The sequence below is a fragment of the Lacerta agilis genome, chromosome 12 (assembly GCF_009819535.1).
Source record: "Lacerta agilis isolate rLacAgi1 chromosome 12, rLacAgi1.pri, whole genome shotgun sequence".
NCBI lineage: Eukaryota > Metazoa > Chordata > Lepidosauria > Squamata > Lacertidae > Lacerta > Lacerta agilis.
In genome coordinates, this window is record NC_046323.1 from 32,966,811 (window position 1) to 32,978,182 (window position 11,372).

An 11,372-nucleotide genomic window follows, 5' to 3' on the forward strand; every position below is an offset into this window, starting at 1 on the left:
TGGCTTCCACTAGTGATGGAGAACCCGTGGACTCCATATTGTTGGACTCCATCTTCCATCAGCCCCAGTCAGTATGAACAGCCACCAGGAATGATGTGAGCTGCAGCGCAACAATATCTGGAAAGCCACAGACTTCCCACCTGTATTTTAGAACAAAGTCACAATGGAGAATGTCACATTTCAAATACGTTTATCCAAATTCTGAACACTTTTATGTGAAGTGGTACCAAAAAAAAAAAAAAAGTCATGCAAGGTCATGCAACCACCCACTAAATATGCTGCTTCTTTTTTGGATGTTGTAAAGTGTTCTTTCTCCTGTTGTTTATATTGTGGATTTAATCTCCTTAAATAACCTTGTTGTCTATATTGTGAGCCAAAGGAAATACTTGGGGGGGGGGGGTTCTTTCTTTTGCTTAAAGAGAGTTTGGGCTGTATTCGAATACGAATAAAGTTTATTGTGAGGACTAAGCCTTTACACATATTATCTACATAATAATGTTAAAATTTATTACATGTAGCCTTAACAATGGCTTCATCAGATAAAAAAGATACAATATAGACAGATTATGGAGACGAAAAAGGGACCTTATCCTTGTCAACCAAAAATATTTTCATGGCCTTCAACACGAAAACCGCTGCCACATGAGGATTGGCATCAGCTAACAAAAATTTTACACGATCTTCAGGATTACTTATTGAGTTGGGTATAGTTTGCAGAATCCCATCTCTAAAGCTCGAATAAAGAGGACAATGAAAGAAGTAATGTGGACTGTATTCAACTAACTTTAACTCAGAGTAGACCCCTTGAAATGAATGGCCATGACTAATTTTGGTCCATTAATTTAAGTGGGTCTGATTTTATAAAAGTTGGCTGAAGATCACCCTTTTATATGCAAAAAGTTGGATACATACATACTGGTACATACATACATACATATACTTTAAGCATAAGTTACTCTCCCATTAGTTTCAATTGGGAACTCTTAATTTACATAACCCTTAAATACATATAGTCGATTCTCTGATATGAGGATGAGCAAAGTCTTAGTCCAACCTGGCACAAGGCAGCTTCCTGTACTGTTGATTTCCACACTCCATACTTCTACCTATGCAATATTGTTTATAGTCATTAAGAACCTTAATTACCCACCTCCGGCCACATCCTATTTTTTTTAATTAATGGGTTTAAATAATATGGTTATTTGATATTGTTTGTAGATGACCCCATGGCTTGAGGACTCTGCAAAACTTCATTCACTCTTCGTCACAAATTTTTATGGAGTCTCCTGACACCAGACTACATAGGGACTTACCTCTAGGATAATTTTGACTCAAAATTTGTGTTGGTCTTCCCATTTATTGCTTATCGTTATCTTCTCTTGCCAGTCCTTATTCAGGTTAGCTGGATTCTGTGACACCTGTAACTGCTATGAATTGACACAAGGCACCTTCTCTTCAGTGCACAGATATGATGAATGGCAGAAAAAACTTATTGTGATATTTAGGTAGTTAAAAGGTTGCGTACATCAGCTGAACTCCAACCCAACCTAAATTGGCTATTTAGACCCTACCAGTAGTTCAGCCAAGTGAACAGTAGATGGTGATAGTGTACTTTCAACAGATTTTAAATGAAGCGATGGCAATGATACCAATCTTTCAAATATGACTACTATCGGTCAATGCATATGACATTATTATCATGAGAAACAATAATTGTTGGGAAATATCTGGCATTATAGGTACTTATTACAGCAGGAGAAATCAGAAATGCATTTGCGTTGGCTGCCTTGGAAACATTTGTTTTCTGCTTCCCCTGTAAATGCTTTTTTTTTGTATGATCAGGAAATTTAAGTTCTCCCAAAAGCAAATGTAGCCTTTGAAACCAATGCATTACAGATGTATAGAAAAGGATGGGTCAGCCTATCACCAATTCATTTCAATCCACATGTGTTCATTCATAAGTTGGTTTTGTCCTGTTTCCATATTAATCCACAACTATTTATTTTTTTTAAAAAGCAAAAACTTTTAAAACATCACATTGAGCATTTCATTGGTTGCCCTCAGTCTTTTCGCACTGCTATTTTTGGCAGAACATATGCATGATTACTCCAAAGTAAACCCCACTGTGCTCAGTGGGGTTTAATCCTAATTAAGACTGCATACAATCCTATGTACACATACTTAAGTGTAAACTCCATTGCAAGATTATGTTGCACGTGTGCTTTTATTAATTATTGTTTGAGGGCTTTATCTTTCATTTTATTTCATGCATTTTATTTTAAACACAGTATGGCTGCAATCCTTTATTCAACGACTTGGGAGTAAGTCTCACCAAGCTCAATAGGATTCACTTTGATTTAATCTGAAATGATTCTGAATTTAAATCTTAGAAGAGTCTGTCTTTTGAGAAAGAATTCTCATGACACACATTTTTTTGATCTGCCCCCTACCCCAAAAGAGTTTTTTTTTTTTTAAAGGAATATTTATCATGGTGTATTTTGTGTCAGTACAGACTTCCACAGCCTTTTCCATATAAGTAAGTAAGTAAGTACCGGTAAATAAATAAATAAAATGTCACAAAATGCTGCTGTAAGGATACTACTTCTCCAGCAGATGTATTTGAGAATCAGAGCCATTTGTAACAATCTGTTACTGTGCAGAGTCCTGTGTCATCTCTCAGAAGCATTTCTCGAGATTCACAAGTGCAAAATGTACAGCAAACTTCTCTTTCTTTTGCGCAGATAGTACATGCACTAATTTAAAGAGACTCAGCAGAAACAAGAGAACAGAATGTTTTATCTCTGGGTCGGCATAAGGAATCAATTTTGTCCTATTAAGTCATGAATAAGGAAGCATTTTCATGGCTGAATAAAATTCAAGCCCTAAAGGTGGGAGTTTAAGACTCTAGGTAGAGAGTTCCTATGAAACAATGTACAGTACATGGGTTTGTTGTGTCGTCAGGGTAATACAGCACTGCAATGTGGTTTTCTCTTAAATTAACAGGCAATCATTTCATGAAGGTCAGTGCTTCAAGGCTGTGGTAAGTTTAGGAAGAAGAAGAAGGAGGAGGAGGAGGAGGAGGAGGAGGAGGAGGAGGAGGAGGAGGAGAGGAGGAGGAGTTTGGATTTGATATCCCGCTTTTCACTACCCAAAGGAGTCTCAAAGCGGCTAACATTCTCCTTTCCCCTTCCTCCCCCACAACAAACACTCTGTGAGGTGAGTGGGGCTGAGAGACTTCAAAGAAGTGTGACTAGCCCAAGGTCACCCAGCAGCTGCATGTGGAGGAGCGGAGACACGAACCCGGTTCACCAGATTATGAGTCTGCTGCTCTTAACCACACCACCACACTGGCTCTCATGCATTTTATTTTAAACACAGTATAGGAACATAGGAAGCTCTCTTATACCGGGTCAGCCCATTGACCCATCTAGTTCAGTGATGCCTACACTGATTTCTTTCTGAGGAGATGCCAGGGACCGAACCAGAAATCTCATGTATGCGAAGCAGATGTTCTACTACTGAGCTACACCCCTTCCTAATGAAGGGTGTTTGAAGGATTATCTTATCTTACTATACTATATTTGTACTTGCCTGTCGTCATGCTGGCGACCCAGTGAATATGTACAGCCAAGTTTAAACAGTGCGAGGGGAGCTTGAGAAACCCCAGGTGTGTGAGCGAAATCAGTCCACTTGTTCTGGAAATGAAACTCAGTAACTTTTCCTTCTAGAACAGAGGATCTGGTGAGGAATGGCATCAGTGGTTTGGTTTTTTTTTTTAAAGCAACTCCTGCGTGCCTTCCACACCCTGATTTCCAAAAGCAACAGGCACTGACCAAGGGTGGCCCATCCTATTTTGCCACCTGAGGTGAAATGACAATGTCCTGCCCCCTGGAAGAATGCTCTCAACAAGAGGGGATGTTCCACCACTGGCAGAAGCAGTGGCGCAGGTGGGGCACTGCCTCTTGCGCTGTGATGCCTGAGGCAGCCGCTTCACCCAGCCTTATGAGCCCTGGCAATGACTATCACAAAAGCCATGGTTAGCTTATGTGGAATCCTCCAAAGTTGTTGGACAACAACTCCTGCCATCCCTGACTGTTTGTCCATGCTGGTTTAGGCTGATGGAAGTCATAGTACAACACTGTCTGGAGGGTACCATATTGGCTCTCCTAGATATAAGCATCATGACTAAGAAGGACTCTGTCAAATCCAAGATGGCTGCCATTTTGTGTTGAGAAGACATGGTAGATGTCCAGCTAGCCTATGAAGTATTTATACTGAAGGACAGCATAGACATTTCTACCCATATAGCATCAATAACATTTCTCTCTCTTTGAGATGAGTGGGGGATTTGCTTGAATGGATTTCTGGACTTTCTTTGAAATAGTGCTAAAGTACTCAGACACTGTAAACTACTGTGCAACATTCAAAAAGTTTCTGCTTGTGACACCCAAAACTCTTGCATGGAAGATTAGGGCCCCCTCCAAAACAATGTATGATGGGGCAGGGATGTATGGGAGGAGGAGAAGGTTGGGAAAATTTCTCCCCATGAACTTCCTTTACATATCTTACAATCCAAGTCCAACTCTAAGGGATTTCAGAGTCCCCTGTGCCCCAACACATATGGTACTGTTCAGGAGGGCGACATGACAACGCATAGATGCTTTTTTTTGGGGGGGGGGGACATGGATGGCTGCAGGGGAGAGGGAAGGGGAGATTTTCTTTCCAATAACTTCTTTCAATTAACTTACCTTAGGATCCAAGCCTTCATAAAGATTTATGATCTCAATGGCAAGTTATTTCTCATGTAAACTATCTCATCTGCTGAAATACTTAGATGAATGGAAAATCTTGTGTTTGTGCGTCCCCCTCCATTCAAAGCCAGCAAACCTCAGCTTACAAAGAGTTCTAATTTTAAGGTGAAAAGTCCCTGTAATTAAAAAAAAGACCCTTAATTAAGTTTAGAAGTTTTTACTAGACTTTCTTTCATGTGCCATTTCCAGCAGGCTTTTAGTTCATCTGGTGTGTATGTGTGTTTGTTTTGTATCGAGGAAAGGCATTAGTGATAATCCATGAAAGATTTCTCCAATGAATTATAAACACACACACACACACACAAAACCAGCACACCATAACAGGGCATGGCAAAAACAGCTGAGCCAATCTGAGGTACCATCATAATGGCTAGTACATAAAGTGTTCATTCCAGAGACTGTGTCCAATGGACAACACAATGGTATGATGTAATTGGGATATGTTTTTGCATCAGATCCAAATTTAAATGATAATTTGTGGCTGACAGCATCCAGCTCCTAATCTCTCTGCATTAGTTCCCCTGTTTTTGCATATGCAGCTGCATCCAGCTATGGGTCTGTATGTAAGGAAAAGCTGCTCTGTGCTCTCAAAGCCCTTACTGGTGGCATAGTTGTGATTCTGGGAGTGCAGAAGTTCAACATGACAGTCTTCAACCTGAGCTTCAACAAGTGATCTCCAGGCAGCTGCAGTGCAACTGAATTTTAAAAATGCAAACAGCATTGCAAAGAAGTAGGAACCCCATCAAAGAAAGGGAGGGAAGTATCTAGCCTCTGCTCAATTACTTTGCTCCTTTTCTGACTTTCTCGGTGCTTACTTGCCACAAAGTTGAAAACCTTGTTATTACCTCTTTCACTTGCCAGAGCAAGGCATGCCAAGGGTCTCCTTGAGCCCAGAACCAGCCATGCAGAGCAGTCCACATTTACTGAATAATAATAATAATAATAATATTTATTATTTGTACCCCGCCCATCTGGCTGGATTTCCCCAGCCACTCTGGGCGGCTTCCAACAGAAATCAAATACAAAAATATCAAACATTAAAAACTTCCCTAAAAAGGGCTGCCTTCAGGTTTTTTCTGAATGTCAGGTAGTTGTTTATTTCCCTGACCTGTGATGGGAGGGCGTTCCACAGGGCGGGCGCCACTACCGAGAAGGCCCTCTGCCTGGTTCCCTGTAGTTTTGCTTCTCGCAGTGAGGGAACCGACAGAAGGCCCTCGGCGCTGGATCTCAGTGTCCGGGCTGAATGATGGGGGTGGAGACGCTCCTTCAGGTATACAGGACCGAGGCCGTTTAGGGCTTTAAAGGTCAGCACCAACACTTTGAATTGTGCTCGGAAACGTACTGGGAGCCAATGCAGATCTCTCAGGACCGGTGTTATGTGGTCCCGGCGGCCACTCCCAGTCACCAGTCTAGCTGCCGCATTTTGGATTAATTGCAGTTTCCGGGTCACCTTCAAAGGTAGTCCCACATAGAGCGCATTGCAGTAGTCCAAGCGGGAGATAACCAGAGCATGCACCACCTTGGTGAGACAGTCCGCGGGCAGGTAGGGTCTCAGCCTGCGTACCAGGTGGAGCTGGTAGACAGCTGCCCTGGATACAGAATTAACCTGCGCTTCCATGGACAGCTGTGAGTCCAAAATGACTCCCAGGCTGCGCACCTGGTCCTTCAGGGGCACAGTTACCCCATTCAGGACCAGGGAATAGAATGCAGTTCACCTTCGTGTCTTGGAATGCTGTCTTGTTTGGAGGAGTGGAGACAGTAGGAAAACAGTGAGCCTGGACAAGGTAACATGCAACAGAAAAGCATCTGAGCACCTGAGAGATGGGACTTCACATGCTGAAAAATACATGCTGAAATTGGAATAAATCCACTAATAACATACTGTATTAAGAATGTTAAAAAGATTACAGCTATGGTGGATCACTGGGATTACAGGGTCGAACATTGTGCAGAGATATCTATCTGTCTCACTATCTGTCTATCCATCCCTCCCAAACAAAAAGCAGCTGCTTGTGGCTGTTATGAGGAGTATGCTTGGGACAGAGTGCATAACCCTTTCCCTACCGTCCATTTTCCCTCTCAAAAGTGCTCCCAGCTGCTTTCCCCTCTTGGTGGGGGGAATAGAGCTTCTGTTGTACTGAATCATCTTTAAGTAAAGACCTGTCTTAATTGCTCCTGATATTAAGAGAGATTATGAGTGCTACCATTTGACTTACTACTAAACTTCAAAATCTTAGCCTATGGTTTACCAGGTAGTACAGGGGTAACCAATGTTGTCAACTAAAACTCCCATCATCTGTAATCTTTGCCCATGTGGCTGATGGGAATTGTAGTCCAAAACATCTAGCGGACATCACATCGGCTACTACTGGGATAGTGGCTCGATTTCTTGGTTATCCAAAGAATTTTTCAACAAAGTGAGGAAAGGGACAGGCATGTGTGTGTGAAAAAAGCACAGCACTTAAGAGGGAATGAGATGGCCTTATGCACCCTAAGTTACTGACTCATCTTATGCACAAAACAAAACACTATTCTGCATTGGGAGATTTGACATTTATTTCAACCACTTATGCTTGTGCTTTTGGAGTGAACATCGGTATTTTATTTACAGAACAGGATATTGCTCAATTGCTCTGCTTTTTATATCTCCCAATCCTACCATCATGAGCAATCCTAAATTGTTGTTTCCAGAGGGGCATTCTGCTTGTTCCACTTAAGCCTTAGTTGGCTCAAACACTTCCATATTGGAACAGTTTTGTGGTCCTCCTTTAGGGATGAGGAATAATGTGCTTCACAGAACTAGGATGTTTTGCCTTTTTTTTGGCTATACTGACCCAAAGAAGTATCTAGCCAGCCTTCAAAACCAACAGTGCTTTTGAAATAAGAGTCAGAATTAACTTTTCGAACTATCCATACATAGTTTTGTATATTGATGAGCTTCGCACAGAGTGTGTTAGGCCAGAACACCAAGGCGTGCAACAAGCAAGGCAATTTGCATCTGGAAGCCTTCATCCACCTGTGAGCCATGCTTGGTTTTGGAATCCATATGAAAGTTTTAGGCATACATTTTATCTTGTTGCTTATTTAATTGCTTTTCCAGCCTGCCTTTCCTCAAAGAAAATTCATAGTATTCCCCTATTTCATACTTGCAACAAACTGCTGGGATAGATTGGGCTGAGAAATAGTGACTGGTCCAAGGTCATCCAGAGAGCTTTGTGGATGAGGAGGGAGTTGAACCTTGTAAGAAGATCCCGGCTGGATCAGGCCCATGGCCCATCAAGTCCAGCACCTTGTATTAAGAAGGATACTGCCTCCAACCATGGAGGCAGAGAGTAGCCATCATGATTAGAAGCCACTGATAGCCTTTACCTCCATGAATTTGTCTAATCTTTTAAAGCTACCCAAGTTGGTGGCCATCACTGCCTCCTGCATGAATAAGTTTTGGGAGCTGCTTGAAGAAGTCCTTTCTTTCATCTGCCCTGAATCTTTCTAACATTCAGCTTCATTGGGTATCCATGAGTGCTAGTGTTGTTGTTGTTGTTGTTGTTGTTGTTGTTGTTGTTGTTGTTATTCCTGTTCCTGGGATGTGGCTTTGACTAGTCAGCTAAACCAGGTAGGGGAAGCTGATGGATCTCAAATCCTCGGTGAGTTAGGGACTTCCCCCGCATGTGAAGAAGACAGGCTCTGGCAGATTGAGCGGATGAGACCAATAGTGGATCCAATGGTCAAGAAGGCAGTTTCTGCACGTGCTGTGAGGGGCAGATGGGGCTTGTCAACATTGGAAGGTAGCCCATCTAAGAGAAGGAAAACTCTGGTCCTATTATTATTATTATAATTAATTAATTAATTAATTAATTAATTAATTAAATTTGTGTACCACCCTATAGTCGCAGATCCTAAACCTCCACTGCCTTGCGGGATATCTTCAGGAGAAGAAAAGGCTACGGTGCAAACCCTACTCAAATCTGGAGTAGAGTACCTAAGATGGTTGGATGGTGCTTTGTATGCCTCCTTCTGGCAACTCCTGCAGCCAAGCTGGTGCCAAACATATTGCTTTGCTTTGCTTTGCTTTGGATCACATTAGTGAATCCAAGACGGCTGTCTTGTTGTCCGGGCAGCCTAGGATCTCTATATATACTACTCAGGCTTGCACCCCAGGGGGCACACCCCATTGCACCCCTGGAGGCACATCCCATTGTCTCTTGAGACTGATGGATGCCATCACCACCACCACCTCCATCTCCATTCTTCTTCTTCTTCTTCTTCTTCTTCTTCTTCTTCTTCTTCTTCTTCTTCTTCTTCTTCTTCTTCTTCTTCTACTTCTTCTTCTTCTCCTCTGTCTTTTTCCCTGACAGAGACTCAAGGCAGCTTACAGATAAAATGTCATAAGAGAGGGAGAGAAACTATTCTCTGTCTACTTTCTCCATGCCATACATAATTTTATGTAAAGTTCTTACACACTTTTTTCTCTAAACTAAAGAGTTCTACATGCTAGACTTGTATAAAACGGTTGGTTTTATGCTGAGATCTGCACAGTTTCAGCTTTCAACCTGCCATCCATGCAGAAAAGGGGAATACTTTGCTTTGGTTGTAAATCACTTCAGAACTTTTTACTGCGAGAAGCAATGTATAAATTGAATGAGCCTAACCCGCTGGCAGACAACTGAAGGAAGAGAATGGAAGAGAATCCTATGAGCATATGGCCTAGAAAACCCAGCAGGATACATAGGAACACAGAAATCTGCCTTATACCAAGTAAGGAACATTGGTCCATTTAGCTTAGTGTTGTCCAGATGTATGGTCCATCTGGCAGTGGCTCTCAGGGTTTCTACAGGGACTTTCCGCAGGCAAAATAGATGCTCTACCACGAGCTATGGGCCTTCCTTTAAACACACAGATGTTTGGGGAGAAGGATGCATGCTGGGGAGGAGATATTATTTCTGTTGAGGCACTTGTCAACAATAAAATATTATTTGAGAGGAACCTCCATTATCAAGCCATTTGGGTTCCATCATTTACATTATGATGTTATTTATCCACAGAGAAAACACTTTAATTCTAATAAATATCACAGATAACTCAAGATGGAAATAAATGGCTCAGGAAGATCAAGACTAAATACCTTGTAGAAAACAATTAAGACAATGTTTCTCAAACTGCGCTCCCATTTCTAGGAGACCACTTGAAAAAAAAGGTGTGGTGCCTTCAGAGCTACATCATCATCTAACCAAAGACATGGGAACATAGGAGGCTGCTTTATACTGAGACAGACCAACGGTCCATCTAGCTCAGTACTATCTACACTGACTTGCAGCAGCTCTCCATGGTTTCAGGCCCTACCTTGTGATGCCAAGGATTGAACCTGGGACCTTCTACATGCAAAGCAGATGTTCTACCACTGAGCTATAGCCCTCCTGTGTGGCATGTTATGAAAATCATGGCTCCTAGGCCAGGTCACTGAGAAGGGTTCATTCATCTGGTCATGGAGAAAATTGTGGGCCCTTAGGGCAAAACCTTGTCAGAATTGCTCTATACATCCCTGGTAAAAACGGCCTTCATCACCACTGTTAAAGTGCAGGGTCAAGGTTAATTGTCCCATAACCTATTGGAAGAACACCTGAGCAGAACTCAAGGAGGACAAGGCTCTTCCTTGTGTGTGCCTTTAAAAGCACAAGAAGAGTCCTGCTGGATCTGGCCAAAAGCTCATCTAGTCCAGCATCCTGTTGTCATAGTGGCCAACTAGGGACCAATGGGAAGCCTGAAAGCAGGACTAACACTCTCCTCACCTGTGATTCCCAGCAACTGGCCTTCAGATGTATCTTGCAAAAGTAAGATAAATATGTGGTGGGGTTGTTGTTGTTGTTATTTTGCACATTTCTGAATTTAAGCCTGTTCACAAGCTTCTATTTCTATGGAGTTTGCACGGGAGAATTTCCCAGTGGATTGCGTCCAAACTAAGCTCTCTCTACTCAAAGACCATTCCCTACAAACCTTGTTAGTAAAAGAAATGGAATGTATCGGTAGCTACCTCTTGGTAGTACCAGCACACATACCTCTTTGTGTGATCTTGTGTTGTGCTAGAAAGAGAGAGAGAGAGAGAGAGAGAGAGAGAGAGAGAGAGCGCTACACATTTCGAAGCCAATCTTTTATAAAAAGTCAGTGTTAACAAAAAACCATGCAGTAAAACTAAGTAGAAAACAAGACACCAGAAAAGGAAATAATGGTTTTGAGATTGAAATCTAATACAGAATGGAATAAATCCTGGCTTTCTTTGTGGATTCCAGGGCCTCATGAATACACAATCATGCCAGCTTTGGCCAGAGGCTATTGTAAAGAGGTTTAAATCTCAGGAACCCAGATAGGGGGGGAAATGCAAAAATATAATCACTACTCTGATTTAGCTTTCATCCATAGGTTGCATTTGAGAATGCAAAGAAGGAAATGATCTTTTAGGTTAGTCCTCCAAGCATTTAAAGTTTTCATGTTTATTTTGGGAGCCAGAGTTCTTTTCTGAGATCTTTATGCTCCAATAAACTAGGTGTAACTAATATAAAGAATGCA